The sequence below is a fragment of the Melopsittacus undulatus genome, chromosome 3 (assembly GCF_012275295.1).
Source record: "Melopsittacus undulatus isolate bMelUnd1 chromosome 3, bMelUnd1.mat.Z, whole genome shotgun sequence".
NCBI lineage: Eukaryota > Metazoa > Chordata > Aves > Psittaciformes > Psittaculidae > Melopsittacus > Melopsittacus undulatus.
The window spans coordinates 16,116,979-16,136,328 of record NC_047529.1 but is presented as its reverse complement, the minus strand read 5'-3'; positions in this window follow the sequence as shown (position 1 = coordinate 16,136,328).

The following is a 19,350-nucleotide window of genomic DNA, read 5'->3' as shown; positions in this document are numbered from 1 at the left end:
GTGATTCTATGATTCCACCCTGCCCTAGGGTCACCCCCTTTGCAAATGCCAAAAGCGTTCTCCATATTGGGCTGCAATGTCAGAACATCACAAAGCCTGGCTGGCTGTGAAAAGTCAAGATACGGTTAAGGAACAAATTCAAGATAACAGTGAATAAATCTCTCAGGACAGGGTGACCTGTTGCTCAGCTGCTTGAGCAGGATGGGTGCTGCTGGTGGTGATCCCTCTGGGTGAGAAGAAGGACCATCAACCAGCACATTCTGCCAAAGAAAACCTTTTGATTTAACAGCCGTTGAAGATGGCCTGGTAAACTGGTGAGTTCTGCAGGATTTGTACACTTGGGAATAAGACTCTTCAATGATCAGCAATAGGTTGAAAATTCTTCTACCTCCAAGAAGGAATCCATACAGAGGTTCAAGAGCAGATGCATTTATCAGAGTTAAAGTGACTGAATGGCTTTTGAGTATTCCAACAACAACAACAAAAAAGAAGAATAGGGAACTCCATCATGAAGAAGATGGAAGGGGACGATCTCTAAGACCATGGTAACTGTCTTCTGTGGTGATTAATGGCAGAACACTGATGGGAAGACTTCAGGAATAAATAAACTATTAGACATTTGCCTTTCTACACAGAGGAAGATGGAAAAGCAAAAGCTTGAATGTGTTTTAACTCCTCATTGTTAACAGTTTGAGACCTGTTTATGGGCAGAAGTTAGGCAAGATGGAAAGCCTGTCATCCACGAAACGCTGAAATGCAACAGACTTTGGGGAAAAAAGGCAATGTTTCCAAATGAGATGTTTAAATATGAAATCCAGGTCAAATGAGGAGCCTGGTTTGCCTTCAGGAGTGCCTTCAAACACAAGTACATGCTGCTGAGAGTGAGGACATATGTGAGTCCAGCACTACCCATTTTTAAAACAGTAACTCATAAGCTCAATCCCAAATAAAAAATACACTATTGTATGAATAGCAATTAAGTGGATCCAGACAACAGAAATGACCCATACGTAACAAATGTAATTGCTGCACTTAGCTTCCTTATGCCTCAGTATTCTGCTTATAATAAATAACCTTGAAAAACAGCATTTTTATAGAAAGTGATTAGTTTGCAAAGCTCTGCAAGGTCCTTGTCTGCTCCTCATGGTGGTTAGGCAGGTATTGCTCATCACAAAGTGAAATGAACTAAGACGTAAGAGCAACCACATCAAATGAAGCAAAGGCCATCTTAGTCCATTCTTTTGTCTCTAGCAACAGCTCTTTCCCCACAATATTCTCATGGACCTCTGTGATTGCCATCTGAAGGACTTTACAAACCAGACATGGTATCTATACATTCAGTATATCTACAGTCACTTGACATATATGTCTTTTTCTCCTCCACAGACTCACCCATATGCTTTTCAAACTCAGGCAAGCTTTTAGTATTCACACTGGATAACGTGTCTGCTTCACACGTAATCTTGTTCCCTCTAATTATATGCAGCTAAGCTGTTACAGAACAATCCCCAACCTGTATGCCAAGGGGTGAAATTAGTAAGCAGGAAGGAAGGGGGAAAAAAGAGTCTTATAAATGTCTCTATGGCAAGCTAATCTTATTTCAAAGACCTTGTTCTTCAGGGTTGCTTGGGGAGTTAATGTTCTTTATGACTGTGAAAGCTAGAAGCGCTTTGGAACAAGGAGAGGGAAGAAAGTAGCAATGTTTGCTAGAAGTACATCTTAACATAAGAAAGGAGGAGAAGGGTCTTTATACAAATGTTGCTGACAACGAGAAGACTTGTGGTGATCAGCTCAGTAAGAGGAGGATTCAGTTAACTTGTATTGGAAAGGAGGCACTTCTGGCTGCATCCCTGTTTAAGACTTCCCACAGTCCATCAAATCCATGTTCTATCAAACACAGTGTCCCATTTGCCAGCAGCTTGTATCCTTTGTCCTTCACAGGGCATTGTACTGGTCCACTTACAATGCTCCCCTGTAAAGGGGAATGACACACAAGCTTCCCCTGTTGACAGCACCTTTTGCTGTCAGAAACCACCTCCTTCCTCTGCCAGAAACACATGAAGAACCTTGATTTAGGAGTGGGGTTCCCATACCAAGCCCTGCTTCCTCAGCTGCAGGAAGACCTAGCACGCCAGTACTAAGAGTTTTAGGAAGTGTAACCCAGGATCAGATTTAAGCCCAAATACTTGAGTAAGATGCTCCAGGTTCTCTAACCCATCCTGGCTACTCATTAGGAAATTCCTGCTGTGTGGCATATTGCGACACAGACTCAGGTTGGTGAGGATACTGAGACAAAGCTCTATTACAATCAAGCCCTTTTATCTGCTTGTTCGGTACTTTCCCAACGTTCAAGAGCACACCACATTCAATCTCATTGGATTTTGTGAAAACCCCCCAGGTTAAATACGCACAGTAGTCCAATCACAATGCTGATCACGCGTTGTTCACGCAAAGACAGTTCCGCCTTCTTGCTTCCCATCTTGCCACATCCTCAGCCCTTCAACTGAAATTCTTTGTTACACCGACATCCTGGCTTATTGCCCCAAAACTTGCTCAGTATCAAAGCCTCAGAGCTTGTTTTCAGAGTGTTGTTCAAGCTCATCATGCAAATCCTATCGCCTTTACCTCCCACATCTCCCACTTCTTTTGTTTTGTACATCCACTATCAAAAACTGCTTAAGGTCTCAATCAATAAGAGATTGTATAAGTTTCATTAAACAAGGAATAAAAACAAAACAATATTTTAAAATCATTTGGGTTAAATACATGAGTATCACAGGGAGACGTTATCAAATGGATTGTACACGGGGCCGCAAGTCCATGGTCCATCACTGTTCGCCTGATATCTTTGATAAGAGCATAAGAGAGACCTTCCCATTGCACGTCTTTCTCCAGCACATGCACCACAGGGAAGGCACACAATACACCTGCATCCCCTGCTCATCCCGCTTCTCCCGTTATAGCCGCCCATTTATCATGACGATCTGGGGGATATAAATCAGGCTCCTTTTCTGGATCAATAAGCCCCGGGTCAAAAGGACCATCCAGGCCAACACAGGAATTATCAGATGGCAGAACAGCAGGAGCAGCGACAGCAGGCTGAGTTTTAGGTCTCACAGCAGAGTCCACCAAAGAGGGTGGCGGTGAGGGAGAGGAGGGTGCCGCTTCTGCCCCTGTGCTTGTGAGCCGGCATGAAGTTTGAAAGTTTCAGGAATAATTTGCCAAGGGCTCAATAAAGTGGCAGCAACTTTATCATTGTTTGTGGCACAGTCCCACAGATCAACGCTAATTTTATCCCAAACCTCCACAGTAGAAATAGTAGTGGAATAAATAGATAGATCAGCTTTTGACTCCCATAGAAGAATACGTTTCAGTTCTCCCTCATCTGCTTTTTACCCATACTTCTTCAGAATATTAGCAAAGACTTGTAAAACATTTCTTTGCTGTTTTGTTAAAGCAGGCCCCATTGTTCTCAGCCACTTAACCTCATCCTGTGATATGTAATTGAGCACGCTAGATACACTTCCTTTCAGCATGTAGTCCCTTAGTTCATCAGAGCTACCCCACTGGATTGACAGCTAGTAATTTTTGTGCCCCACATTGGGTGCCATTTGTGGTGTATTGTGACACGGACTCAGGTTGGTGAGGATACTGAGACAAAGCTCTATTACGATCAAGCCCTTTTATCCCCTTGTTTGGTACTTTCCCAACATGCATGAGCACACCACATTCAATCTCATTGGATTCTGTGAAAACCCCCTAGGTTAAACACGCACAGTAGTCCAATCACAATCATAGAATCATAGAATAGTTAGGGTTGGAAAGGACCTTAAGATCATCTAGTTCCAACCCCCCTGCCATGGGCAGGGACACCTCACACTAAACCATATCACCCAAGGCTTCATCCAACCTGCCCTTGAACACTGCCAGGGACGGAGCATTCACAACCTCCCTGGGCAAGCCATTCCAGTGCCTCACCACCCTCACAGTGAAGAATTTCTTCCTTAGATCCAATCTAAACCTCCCCTGTTTATGTTTCAACCCGTTAGCCCTTGTCCTGTCACTACAGTCCCTAATGAATAGTCTCTCACCAGCATCCCTATAGGCCCCCTTCAGATACTGGAAGGCTGCCATGAAGTCTCCATGCAGGCTCAACAGCCCCAACTTTCTCAGCCTGTCTTTACACGAGTGGTGCACCAGTCCCCTGATCATCCTTGTGGCCTCCTCTGGACTTGTTCCAACAGTTCCATGTCCTTTTTATGTTGAGGACACCAGAACTGCACACAATACTCCAAGTGAGGTCTCACAAGAGCAGAGTAGAGGGGCAGGATCACCTCCTTTGACCTGCTGGTCACGCTCCTCTTGATGCAGCCCAGGATACAGTTGCTTTCTGGGCTGTAAGCGCACACTGAAGCTGGCTCATGTTCATTTTCTCATCAACCAAGACCCCCAAGTCCTTCTCCGCAGGGCTGCTCTGAATCTCTTCTCTGCCCAACCTGTAGCACAATGCTGATCATGCATTGTTCACGCTACGACAGTTCCGCCTTCTTGCTTCCCATCTTGCCACATCCTCAGCCCTTCAACTGAAATTCTCTATTACACCAACATCCTCGCTTACCACCCCAAGGCTTGCTCAGTATCAAAGCCTCAGAGCTTGTTTTCAAAGTGTTGCTCAAGCTCATCACGCAAATCCTATCACCTTCACCTTCCAGCTGTCTAGGAAATGATGAGTGTCTGGACTGAACCATGAACTAGAAACACAGAATCATAGAATAGTTTGGGTTGGAAGGGACCTTAAAGCTCATATAGTTCCATGTTACAGGGTTTCTGCAGTCCTTGCCAACTAAGGCCTAAATCTAGAGGCATGTTTGGCCAGTACCCCCCAGGAAAGGTGCAGCATTGTCCTCACTGCCCCACGTATCATCCCATCAGTTTGGGGAGTGCCTGCGTGTCAGCCCAAGCAAATGGGATTGCCTTTCAGTGGGGTGACTTGCAGACAAGAACAGACAGTTCAGGACATCTGCTGTAAGTAAACCATGCAGAGGCGGGCTGGGGAGGAGAAGTACAAAAGATGGGGGCAACAAATGGCACGCGATGGGCTGAGAAACAGAAGAGATGAGACTCACAGCCCTGGGGCAGACAGAGGAGTGCAGAGCAGCCCTGGAGAGACTGAGTGAAGGAGACCATTGCAGAAAATGAGCAAAACTAGTGTACTGAGGTCCCTGATGACTCTGTGAGCTGGCTGCTTTATGCAGTCACTTCTTATGGGAGACTTAGCAGCCTTTCCAGGAGAGTTCACCATGGGCTTTGCTCCATGGTTTTGCAGTCAGAGAAGTGCCAGCAGGGATCCTGGTGCCTCAGGTAACACACCTCCTGTGCAATCCCGGGCTCTCACATGGGATCCTTTTAAGCCCTCATTTTACCCCCAAGGGAGCCCTTAGCTCTACCTACCTGCGCACCTCCCAGTCGTGGGAAGAAGGAAAAACACCAGTGCAAAAACGCAACAGAGATCTGCACTGCATGATGCAAACTGTAACCTGAGGTAAGGGAGACAGTCCAGAGCCCAAGCACACAGATGGCTATTGATGTGGGACCAACTTGCATCATAGAATGGTTTGGGTTGGAAGGCACCTTAAAGCTCATCCAGTTCCAACTCCCCTGCCACAGGTAGGAACACCTTCCACTAGACCAGGCTGCTCCAAGCCCCATCCAGCATGGTCTTGAACACTGCCAGGGAGGGGGCTTCCTCTGGAAGTTCTGGAATTTCTCTGATTTGGAGGTCATCTGACACTCCAGAGCCCACTTCACAGTGACCGAGGGTAAGAAAAAGATGTGTAGAAGTTGTTTTCTCTGCCATTTGTGTGAAACACAGGGGCAGGTGCTTCAAACAAAGCTCGTTTCCCCAGAGAAGAGACTGAAGGGGCAGAACTAGTAAACAAGAAGCACAGCTCCAGATCCTCAGCCCAAATAGCTTTGGGGGACATGGGAAGGGAAGATGTAGAACTGCATTTTCTTCAGAGGGCTTGTCAGCTCACAGGGCACATTCCTGTGGTTGAGATCCAAAAATGTTGAACCTAGGTTAATAACCAGTGAAGTATTCAGTCTTGCACTCTTGTCCTGTATAGAAATCTACCAATTGTGTTCCAAAACAGTGTAAAATGTCTCCAGTGAAAAGTGCTGTCCTGTCCCAGCTCAATATACCTGATATCAGGTGAATTCTCCTCTTCAGACTCTTTTAGTTTTTACATGTAGAGTCTAACAATATATGAATGTTTCATTAATAGTAGTAATTATAATTGTTTAACCTTAGCACAGAGTCTTACACCCAATGGGATCCTTGCTGTGGATCTGAAGCTCCATTAACCTTACTCTCTACACAGACTCCTACTTAGAAGAGCATGTTGATATCCTAAGTTTTCTTCTTGGAATAGTTATCCCCATCTCCTGCCAAAATCAGCAGCAGACTCTCTTGCATGATATGCTGGAAGCTGCACAAGAGAATGCTGAACAGCTGTCAGCTGGGGCTCTAAATGTGTGTACTGATAGTGTGTATCTGCAGCTTTGAGCATGGTGTCACAACTGTCAGGCTGTGCAGATAGCACAAACACAACAATTCCTACAGTCTCTGTTCCAGCAAAGATTCTCTTGACTTAACAAAGTCCCTCCTACATTGGTTTCTGCACCTAAGACCAACCAGGTGACTCATTCTACTGGGCTGTAGCCTCAGTGAGTGAAGCCAATGCATGAGACACTGGCCTTGATTGGGGAAGAGGGAGCTATTGCTCTTTCAAGAAGCATAACCTTGCTCAAAATGCTATAGAACCTAAGGACCCTATCCTGTCACTGAGCTGGTGACTTCAGTAAGAGTGGGAACACTGGAAACCACAGTCTAGTGAAGGGAGAATAACTCTTAGCAGCTGCTCATGCAGAAGAGACACTGGAAGGATGCAAAGTCAGGAAAGACAGCAAAACCAGTTTGAAATATGAAGGTGATGATTAGAAACTGAAAGATCATTTACATACTACAGACCTCTCTGATGTCTGGGCAGGCAAGGACCTGGTGATATAGCCTAGGAGAACCAGCCGTATCAATAATGAACTGCAGTCCTGACCAGGAGTGTGGATGGTGTGGAACAGCCCTTGAGCACATGGACTGAGCCAGACAGAGCTCATGGGAAGCAGAAAGAACAAGATGCAGCCTTTCAGCGATCACAATATAGATGCTAGCAGATTCTTCCATGAGTAGGTCACTCACTTGGGTAAACCTGTGGAGCTTATCTACTGATCTGTGCTCACTGGGCAGGTGATTCACCATGTTTATTGGTGAATACTGATTTGGACCTCATTTCTGCCCTCAGACAAGTAGATATAATAACCATAAGAGACAATGTATGCAACAGTTGAATGTTCATGTTATACATGTATTTGAAGACTACATATAGTTGAAGTATATGCAGTTGAAGACTATAACATGCAACTTGGGGACAAAACAAAATCAAAACAAATCAAATCAAAACAAAAGAAACCAGCAGAGCTTAGTTATGAGTGGAAAAATTACAGAGTTTCCACCCTAGGAATAAGGGATATGGCCTGATTTATTTTATTTCTCCTCATAATTTTAATTTTATAATATATTAATCTATAATGTTGCTGGGGATATAATCACATGGGATCATCCTGATCTGAAAGCAGTGCTGGGAGGTTAGCTCAGAAGACTCACACGAACTGGAGAATGTAATAAGACATGATCACCAGAGGACAAGAGGCACATAGTACTATAAGATCGCTGTATAGCAGGTTGTATTCTTATATTCTTATGCTTTTTTCTACAAGCTTTTGCCCCTGCCTGCTGTCAAGAGACAGGTTACCAAGGACTTTTGCCTTGACTTTATATGTTCTTCTGTCCCTTAGACCATAGCAGCCAATCCTATTGAGTGAACTGTCAATTCTAGAGTTGTCCCTGTTGTGTCCAAATATGCCAATGCAGCCACAAAGAATCACCAAGGAGGGAGACAGCTTCACTTCGATGACAGCTCAGTCACACAGAATGTGAGAAGAAGGAACATCTTTTCCCCGTGGCACTGAACTGGTTTAACCCTGATGCTCATCATCCCCAACAGATCTGACATGGGCTATGCTTGTGCACAAGAAGGTGTCACATTGTGTTGGCAGGCAAAGGAGAATCTCATCCTGATCAAAGTCAGTTGTACTCTTCCCTCTGTGAGTGACTGGCATTGCTTTTGCACCCAAACATGTGTGTCACCATTTCTTTGGAGGAGAATAAATGGGGAAGATGTTATTTAGAAGTCATTCTTTTAATTGAAGGAAGGAGCTTGATACTCTGGTTCAATTACATGTGCCTTGTCTTTTTTTCTTTTTCTTTAGATGAGAGGTGAAGCAATGGGTGAACCATGGATGCTGTTTTCATGATCTCACCTCCAAGGTTCCAGTTCTTGTGAGCTCCCACAAAGTGAAAAGACAGATGTCAGCCCTTGAGATAGGCTGAGAAGGTGCACACTGGTTGTTCAACGCACTGTATGAGATCACTACCTGAAAGGTAATGTTTTATCCAGGCAGAGAAAGCCACAGTTTCTGCAGCAAGCTTAGCTCCAGCAGTGGGTGCATGCATCTTAGTGATTGCAGTCACATTTCTCTGCCTAAGAGGTGTGTACAGCATCTTGCACTGTAACTTACCACAATAAGCCCTTCACAGCTCCCCAGATGCTTTTGTGCTGCTGCCTTCTTACAGTCAACATCTTTTTGGGAATGCAGGATAGCAATCCCACGAAATCAGCTCCCGTTAGAGACAGGTATTTCTCCACCTCAATGCAAGACACATGAATACTGCTAATGCACTGACAGCAGATACTTTATACGGTTTCTTTTATATCCATGATGTTAATTTCCACCTTCATGGTGAGGGGTTTTACAAGAGAGATGAGACACCATTATCACAGAAGCACAGTATGGTTTGAGTCACAAGGGACATCTAATTCTAACCCTGGAAAATATCACTTGTAGAAGGAGCAGAGGTTCAGTTGCTAAGACATTTAAGAGCAGGTTAGGTAAGCCCCATCAACAGAGATGTGCCTTTTGTGGGTCCTGTCTCAGGGCAAAAAGAGAGGCTTAAAGACCTCCTCTCTTCATACTTCGCATCTGAATCTCTCCCCATTACTTGCTACTTCTGCATCTCTGAAGCCTTTGCTGTTTAGCTCTGTTTACTTCTAAAGCTATGATTCAGTTCTCATGTTACCCACAGACCGGTTTGTGATTTAATATCCAAGAAACAATAAGGGAACAGTTGTTTATCCTGAAAATGTATCAATAAGGTAATTGATTCAAGTTTTGAATATCACATAATCCTCAAGGAGCCCTGACCTGCACTGCAAGCAGCCAGTAGGAATTCCTAGATCTAGGAAAGACATGTGCTTGTTATTTTGGGGAAAGAAACAGCTTTATTTGTTCCCTGAAGGCTTTCCTATACAGGCCCATTTACCCACTGTCTTGCAGCTTCACATCTAAGCAAACAAATGGATGGATAAATCACAGATGTAAGAACAATGATTTGAGATATATTTGCATGTATAGGTAACAAGCCAGACAGGGAAAAATCACGGCCCAAGTCATACTCCTCATGAACATTTGCCTGTACAAAGGCAATAATGTTAAGAAACCCGCATCAACCTGACTGCCCTTAAACAGGGTTTTCACACCTCAGAGTGGATATGCAGGGATCTCAGGGGCAAGCAGGCGCACGAATGCAAAGTGACTCACTTCTCTTTTGCTGACATTCATGGTTTTCCAGGAGAGCTCACATGGAAGGTTCAGAACACAAACAGTAAGTCTCAACCAATCTCTCTGCTCTTCACAGCTTCTGTAAAGGCCTAATGCATTCATCCTGTAACAAACATGGGTGACCACAGCCAAAACCAAAGGCAGAATGGAAATGTTATATACCCTCTACAGCCAGTTTTGCAGAGCTCGACCCACTAACAGTGTCTGGGTGCATGCTGCATCCAGTTTTCTTCTTTCCTTACTGGTCTTGACAGTGCAGGGTTAGACACAGGGGTTCATTTCAAGTAGGCTATGAAACGAGATGTAAAAATAGTGCAGTTAATGTCAAGTTTCCAGTCTAAACAGGAGCAGCACATCAAACAACAATCGGGCAAGTAGAAGAGAGTTTGTTCACAGTAAATCTTCTTTGTCCAGAAAATCATGGTCTGCTTTTCTAAAACCCACACAACCTGGTATGAAAACAAGCTCACACAGGTCTCTGAGGTGAGCAGGTGTTGCAATACAGCGTAAGGAATGTGCCCTGTGAGACATGAAAAACAGACTATCTTAAAAATTCAGACAAAGCCTCACACCAAGTTATCACACAGCACAAAAAACAGTGGTCATTAATGCAATGAATGTAATTGTTCTTTTCCATCAAGGTTCATCTGGACCTGGTCTTCCAGAGTAACAGCTGGGCTGTTCAGTGTGTACCTGAGGTAGAGCATACTGAAAAACACAGCAAGGTTTTAAGCCCTATAAGAAAGGGAAGGCTTCATTGGAAAGGACTTTCCAAACTGAACAGGGTCCATCTGAAGCTGGCAGCATCTGCTGTACTGATCTGAGGCAATCACTGCAGTTGATGGGACACTCAACTAAGCAAAAGCAACCTACCATTCATCAGGATCATTTTCTGTAAGGAAACAAAGCAGAGGAGAAAACCCACGTAACAAAGTTAAAGGCACTTTCCCAATTCTATTTATTGAGCACGTTCAGAGAATAAATAGTGGGTTTATGAAAAGCACTCTGGTTTTATCGGATAATGTAATGTAAAGCTTCCATGACAAGGGCTCCAAAATCTGTGACTTGCCACATCTGGGAGTAGTAGCACAACTGTGCAACGTAGCTCACTAAAGTCCAGGGAACCACTGGGTTTCATTGATCTTTGAAGAGCGCAACCTCCATGAGTTGACCTGCAAAAAGCCTGCTAAAAACATCAGTGTGTTATCAGCACTGTTCTCAGACTGAAGTCAAACCCACAGCACTGCCCCAGCCACTATGAAGGAGAGAAAAAACTGTTAGAGCTGAACCCAGCACAGTGTAGCAGTGCATTCAATGAAATCTGCAAGGTCTCCTGACTTAAACCCCTTAAATCCCCCACCTCCAAACCACCGTTCAGTTAACCTCGAAACTTTCACTCTAAAATAAAGCTGGCTTTTGGCTGAAGACCTTGGAGGGAAGCTTCAGGGCAGACAAGTTGAAATGCATTTCAGATGGAATCTAAACCAGCCGTCTCTGCAGAATGGAGCCGCTACCACAGCTGCAGAGTCATTTATCAAGTGGTAGGAGCATGTTCTGTGCAACCGAGGACAGGCAGACACCTTTCCCACAGGCTCACCAACCTCTCACAGCTGTTCACACCGAGCAGGGCAGCCAGCAGCTTGCAGAGTGTCAGTGAAAAATTGGCTTAAGAACTTCTTGCCTTTGCTGGAGGGTAATGAGGCGCCGTGTTATGAGCGAGGGAGAGGCAAAAGGCGTTTAAGAAACCCCTTTTCCATAAAGAGCTATTAGATAATCTTTATAATCTAGCACGATGAGTCTAAAACCTTTGCTCTTGAAGTTTAATAGTCCTCTGATTGAAATAGAGGAGGTGCAATCCTTCTCAATTGATGTTTCTCAGGCAATGGGTGTTGTAGATCAACTTTTGGGGATCTTTCCATGTTTACAGTAAAGTCCCCTCTAGGATAGGTGATGGAGTTGGAATTACATCTTCATAGTTTGTTAGTATAATTTTGTTGTTCCTGCAGGCTGAGCTGTAATTGACAATTTTCCATCCCCCCAAACTGGCAATATGGGGACTGTTGGAAGGGAGAAGGGAACTGCATGCTGCCGTCAGCTCTGTATTTATCCACAGCTTTTTGTTGAAGGAAGATATAAATGTACGTCAGCATATGCTTTAGCTAAAAACAAGAGCTTGCCAACTCCAGCAGGTTGGGAATTTTCCATCCACAGAAAGCGCAATCTCAGCAAAAAAAAAAAAAAAAAGCAAAAAAAAAAAAAGCAAAAAAGCAAAAAAAAAAAAAAGCAAAAAAGCATTAAAATTGTCCTGGGGTCAAAAAGGGGCTTTTGCCTAAATCAGTCAACTTATTTTTTTTCATTCCCCTTAAATCAAAAGTCAGCATTTTCTTGAGCTAGGTCCAAAGTGTTCAAGTCATGTCAGTGTTAAGCTGCATGACTTCAGGCCGCTGTTTTCCTGCTGGGACTGCAGCTTTGGGTGCTGTAGACTTGTAGCCTTTCCAAATTAAACAAGAAAGCCATGTGCTTGATCACCAAGCCCCAAAGGGAACATGGATTCAAGAAGCAATTTGCAGAGAATAGCTCCATAGTGAGTATTAAACGTGACAATCCAGATATAACTTCTGCCTCAAGCAGTCATTGAAGCGCTTCTGACGGGAGTCTGGCAAATACCCCATTCCCTATATTCTCTCCTTATATACCCACTGATGCTGGTTGCTGGAAACCAAGCGTGGAGATGCTCGTACCTCCACTCTGAGCAGCATGGTCATTCTTACATGCTTGCATTAAGCCACCTCAGCTGTTTCCCATGGCAGTATCCTGCTCTTGGGAGACATTGTCTGGGCAAGAGTCCAGAGCATGAAAATACAACATATAAAGTATCCCAGGCCCCTCTGAGCATATGGCTCACTGAGATGGAACCTTTAGCTCAGCAGCCCAAAGAGAAATCCTGATACATTAAAATGCTTTTGTTAAAGGTACCTAAAGGAAATACTCTGTCAGGCTGAACTAAATGAAGGAAAAAAGGTGTCACACAAAACTATGTGTGTATGCTTTGTTTTTAGGTCTTAATTTTCAGCCAGGATGAAGATCAGCATTAAAGTATCAGAAACAATTTCCTGAGGGAAAAACCTTTCACAGAGCTCTGTGAGCAAAATAAAACCCTCCACTACACAGAGATCTCCCTAGCCTAGAGATCAGAGGCAGCCTCAACCACATGTGACAGCCATTAACCACATCACTGAACACCTGGCTGTGCCATACGTGGGCACAGCTACAGGGCATGGGCAGAAGACCCTACCCAAAACAGCATCCTGATACACACTTGTAACAGAAGGCAAAAGCAGTGTATTTTCGTTGTCCAGCCATTTCAAATGCATTTTGTCAAGCCTGTTTTTCCAAAAATGGTATTTGTTACAGATACAAGATTCAAGTAAGCTCAGGGGTGGGACAGAGCCTGAGTTTATTAATTCCACCCCCCTCCAAAGGGAAGTGATGAATGAAATTGTTTCAGAGCACCACAAAGTCAGGAGAGCAAACAAAGCAGGACTGGTCACTCTTTTCAAGGCCTTCATGCACTAAAAAATGGCCAGTTTTAAAACCTTGCCTCACAAAGCATGGAAGTATTGGGAAAATGGTGTAACAGAGGCTGCAGGTGGGGAAAATCCTTTGCTGGATATAGAAGCTGAGTGCTCACAACTCCTGGCTCCCAAGTGCCTAATTGAGTTTGAAAGAACTGTTAAGTACCATTCACAAAACCAGGTGTCTCTAACAGAGGGAAAGCCATAGGAAAATAAACACAAAGAGCTCTCTTGTTGGACTGCAGAGCCTCAAAAAAGGCATTGAAAGCCCTTGGGAAAGCAAAACTGTGGGAGTATCAGCAGCATCACTCCACCTGCTGTAGACTGAGTGGTATTTTCAAAAAAGTAAAAGGTCATCTGAATCCCACATCCTGCTCAAAGGCTGCCAGCAGCCAGCCAGGGCACCATACACAGAGGAAAACCTAAGAGTTGTGCTTCCTTGGCATCCTGATGCCGTATTGCTCCATAACTTCAGGTCACAGATGATGTCTTTGTGTTAAATAACCCTTGATGGATTTTTCTTTCCCTTGTTTAGCTCCTTTTTGAACCCATGTCATGCTTGGCATCTACCACATCCAATGGCCATGAGCTCCCCAGCTGAACCACGCACCCTGCCAAATGGCACCAGTGGTTGTTTCAAGTGCCACCTGCTAATTTCCTCTGGTGCACCTTAATTCTTGTGTGAGGCAAACTATTGTCCTTTACTTTCTTCATGGCAATATAGCTTAGACCTCCATATCATCACCTCAACAATCACTTTTCCAGGCTAAGGACTCCGCTACCAAATCAAAGGAGAGAGAAGAGCAAAGCCTCTAGCATGACTCCATGGCTGCTCTCAGGAAGGGCACCATGGATCCAGCCTTGCAGCCAGGCAAACAGACCTCACTTTTCATGCTGGAGAGATAAAAAGAAAAGATCCTGTTGTCCTCAAGGCCCTGATCTACACATGCAGTTGGGCCAAATGGCCTTACGCACTAAGGAAGAATAATGCATGCAGCAGGGGTGGGGTTTGCTCTATCTGCTAGCCTGGCTCTATAAATTTCTTTTCTAGACCAGTATCATGCCAGGACGGTGGATCCATCAGACTCACAAAAGAAGCAGGAATGGTTTAATAACCCAGTTACCTCTAGCAGAGAGGCAACCATCTGGAGCCTTAGACTGGGACAAACACAAGCTAGGTGGAGCTTCCAGCAAGCTGGCCCTGAAACCACCATGTCCTCCAGGTTCAGCTGTGATCCAAGGCCTCCCTGATACAGCCCAGCTGGGTAAGCCTGCCTCTGAGAACCAAGGAGACTGCCAGCTTGTGAGAAAAAGCACAGAGCCCTGCGAGATAACAAAGGTAAAACTGAGGACAGAGGTAGGATTGTCAAGACCTGATAGGTAACAGCTCCAAGGTGCAAGGGGAAGAACCTCAACATGGGAAGGCAGAAAAGCCTGAAGGGGTGACACCACAACCCCAGATAGATGATGGCATCTGAGCAGCATGGATGTTCCATTCCAGCAAGCAGCTGAGGCTAACCCTCCTGCCTGATGAGCATCCATCAACACAGCAAAGACACTTCGGGTGTCTGTCAGCGGTCAGCACAGCCTTCTAGCTCACTAGTCCTCACCTGTATTGTATCCCACTCACAGTCTTTGCCCATGATAAAAGATGCCTCCAAAACAACTCCAAGGAGAGAGGGAGAGTTACAAACTACTGAGACCCTTGTATATTTTATATTTTCCATGGTATCTGGGTTTTCAGGTTTTGTGGGTTTGGGTTTTCTTGTTGTTTTTTTGGTTTAGGATTGTATTTATTTGTTGTTTTGGGTTTTTTAATCCATGTCTGTAAAAAGCCAGTCTGAAGTTCAGAAACACGCAAAAGGAGGATTATTGGAAATGTAAATTAAAAGAGGCAAGGGGAAGAGAGTAGGACACATTCCAACAAGCTGGTGTGCCTCTCAAGGCCATGATGACAGGGAAGGGAGTTATATCTGGGCGGGGTGTTGAGACAACACTCTCATTAGGAAGAAATTCAGGGAGCTGAAGATAGGGATAGAGAACAGTAAAAGGTTAATTTTAACTTGGAAGGGGGACAGCTTGGTCCTCATAGCACAGCGCCCTGTGTTCCTCACTGATACAGGAAGTGCCACCCTGTAACGGCAGCTGAGTTACAGATTTAAGAATGCTCCCAATTTGGAGAACAATACACACACCAGCCCCATAGGGATCTGCTTCTTCAGTAGTTAATCCTACTTCTTTTCTTTCCCCCTTCAAGCTGCTCCAAAACAGCAACAATTTGAGCATGGTGTCACTCAGGTACAATGCAAGCACAGCAATTGCAGCGTACAAACCATTGCCTTCTTCTAGGGGGGCAGATTATTAAAACACAGAAGCTGGCAAGCTCCTGAGCATCCTTTGCACATCGTGTGGGGAGGCACTCCTCTGAGGTGGGACTGCCAAAAGGGCCAGGGCAAGGATCAGGGAATGGCTTCTGCTGTTGGGAGTCTCCAGCAGCAAGGAACCATCCATCCTCTCCTAGGTAGCACAGTGCCATGGAGCCAATGGCTCCATGAGTGCTCTTGTAACTCTCCCTATTCTATTCTACCACAAACCGCTGTGCCTGGATAGCTGAGCACAGGAGCTATTCCTGGCCTTGCAGGACACCTGGAGACACAGCAGAGCTCTTGCCATGGAGTCCTGCTATCCCTTTGGTTTGCTGCTCTGGATGGTACAAGGCTCATGCCCAGAATATGACAGTTCTGCAGACTGAATATCTTTAGTGCTGTTGACAATCATACAGATACTAAATACATGGCTTTCTGTAAGATGAGCAGTGAGCAAGGATGGAGGTATGCCCTCTCTTCTCCCCTTTTAGCTCTACCTTGGCTTTACTGAATGCCTGATAGTGCAGAGGTGGGTCAGTGCCTAGAGCTTTGATCAAAACTATACAATAGTCAAGCAGTTTCTGTCCCAAAGAGTAAGCAGACAAGAGGCACATGAGAACAGGGAATTTTGCTTGCACTCACTCAGAAAGTGCACTTCTTCAGCGAAGACTGATGCAGATGATGGTTCAAATGACACCAGCAATCTGTAGCAGTGGCAGCACCAGGACTTGGGTCTCACAAACCCCAGTCAAATGTCTAAGAAAGTATAAAAATAATAAAAGAAATAAAAATGAATCATCCTTCCAGTCTACATGAGGATACAGTTGCAGTGACAGAGCCTTAGATGACCGCTCATTAAGCCACACTACACATCTATCCTATGACAACTACTAAAAGCATCTAAATAGCAATGTTTAACAATGCAGGTGCTGACTCAGGTTGCAGGGCTTTTAACTTTGGCTGGGCTCCTTACCAGTTTCTCCAATCCAATGTACCATGAGGAATCACAACAGATGGACTGGCACAAGTGAAGAGGAAAGAGGTGAACAGCAGCATTTGAATTCAGCATTGCAAAAGCCTTTTCCATGGTGAAATGACAGCCTCGCCAACTGCTGGCAGCGCAGCCAGGGCACTTTGTGTATTTGATGTTGCGCAAGTATCCATTGAGAACCTGTGGAAGAAAGCCTTTTTCCCAGGAAGGCCTTTTATTTATTTTCCTTCACAAACCTAGGGAAATGTAGGAAGCAGAGCCCTGTGTTTACCCTGCTGCAGTCTAGATTACTGTTCTCTCCCTGAAACAACTGATTAAATAACAAGCAGAGGTGTTGGTCAGTGAGAAGCTCACCATGACCCAGCTGTGTGTGCTTGAGCACAGAAACCAACCGTGTCCTGGGCTGCACCCCCAGCAGCGTGACCAGCAGGTTGAGGGAGGAGATTCTACCCCTCTGCTCCACTCTGGTAAGACCCTCCCCTGCAGTCCTGCATCCAGCTCTGGGATCCAACATAAGAACGTGGAGCTGTTGGAGCAAGTCCAGAGGAGGCCATGAAGATGCTCCAAGGGCTGGAGCACCCCTGCTATGGAGACAGGCTGAGGGAGCTGGGCTTGTTCAGCCTGGAGAAGAGAAGGCTCCAGGGAGAACTTAGAGCAGCTTCCAGTGCCTAAAGGGGCTGACAAGAAATGTGGAGAGGGGCTTTTGACAAGGGCCTGTAGGGACAGGACAAGGGGTTTAACCTGACAGAGGGGAGACTGAGGTGAGCTCTTAGGCAGAAGTTGTTCCCTGTGAGGGTGGTGAGGCCCTGGCACAGGGTGCCCAGAGAAGCTGTGGCTGCCCCATCCCTGGCAGTGTTCAAGGCCAGGTTGGACACAGGGGCTTTGGGCAACCTGCTCTAGTGGAAGGTGTCCGTGCCTGTGGCAGGGGGCTGGAACTGGATGAACTGTAAGGTTCATTCCAATCCAAACCATTCTGTGATTATGTGCATTTTACCACAGTAGTCAAGCAGCCAATTCAATGGACATTTTTCTTACAGCATCCCACATTTGCAGAGCTCTCCTGCTCACTGCACAGGAACAGAAAAGCATTTAGTATTTGCAGCTGAGCGCTATGACCCACAATGCTCAATATCTGGTAAAAGATACAGCAGTATGAAAGACCTTCAACTCCTTTTGTGTAAACAACAACGGAAGTACATTCTGCCTAAAAACCAGCAGAAGCAAACACTGAATTTATGCAACCAACCCAGTGAATTCCCTCAGGAATTCAACAACTTTGCATCTCTTTTTTTCCCCTAATTGTTTTATCCCAAGCAAGTTTTGCTCACTAGATTAGCAGCCAAAAATTGTCCAAGCCCCCCAATATTTATACAAGAAGCAGGTTTTCTTGTCTTCTGTGCAGTGTCCAGGCTGTCTGCCAGTACTTTAAGATACTGAAGGAGCAGATTTTGAGCTTTCAGAGTAAAACCCTCAGTTAGCGTGACCTTCAGCATCAGATAAAGTAATCTAAAGCTATCAGCAACACTCTTGCAACAGCGCATCAAAGGATCAGCAGCTCAAGCTCTAACACACAAATGCCACAGGCTTGTCTTGACATTTACACAGCAGGAGAAACTGTGAGCAACCCAACATAGTCCAGCATCCTTGAGTTATGTTTAATGCACAATAGCAGTTCATTCTTATTGTTTTCTTTCCTGCTTGGCTGAACAACTGGCAGCATGGAAGAGAGCCCTACAACGGCACTAAGCAAAAACACTTGTGTTTTCAGTGGCCTCAATCTGCTGAGTTTTAGCTTCCTCTAGATCTATTCGTCCCACAGCATGTACAAGATACTATTACGTAGATGCTGCCCAGTCACCATCAGCCAGAAGAACCCAGCACTTCACAGGATGAGCTCATAGACATTTCATCGAGATGAAATGTGGACATGTAGGCATAGTTTCCCTGCCAGGCTGCTTTGTAGGAAGGTAATCACCTCCCTTACCCTGTAAAGCCTTGTCAAAGGTGGCAAAGAAGTTATAAAGGGGCAAGATGGGGCAGACCCAGCTCCATATGACTTAAGAACTAAAGGCTTGGAAAGCCAGGCTAGAGCTCAAGTGAGTCACTGACTGGTCACCAAACAGCGTCTGCCTCTGTCTTCTCCACTCCTTCCCATCAGATGTTTCCACACATTGAATCAAAACATGGTGTTTTACAAGCAGATAATATGGGCTGAACAAATCCATCACAGCTGCCCTGAGCCGCCTGTTTGCATACACAAGCTCTTAAAGTCATTGTGTTTTCATGAGTGGCATCTCAGTTGTAGCCTGAATCCAGCACATGGCTTTACATCCTTTTAAATATTCCAGAACCTTTCTGTATTTGTTTTTAAACTGCTGGACTATTGATGTCTTCTGGCCAATGCTCAAATAAAAACATAAGAAGGAATGTTAAATTGAAAGAAATATCAACAGATGGGTCCATTACTTTCTTCCATCTAAAAAGCAAGATTAAACCAAATCAAGCTGCTCTAATAGTAGATAAAAATGTTTAAAAATAGATCCACTCTGTTGCAGCTTGGACTTTTGCAAGCATTTTGCTCAAGTAGGGACTGAAATCAACCTTTTCACATCAAAACCTTCAG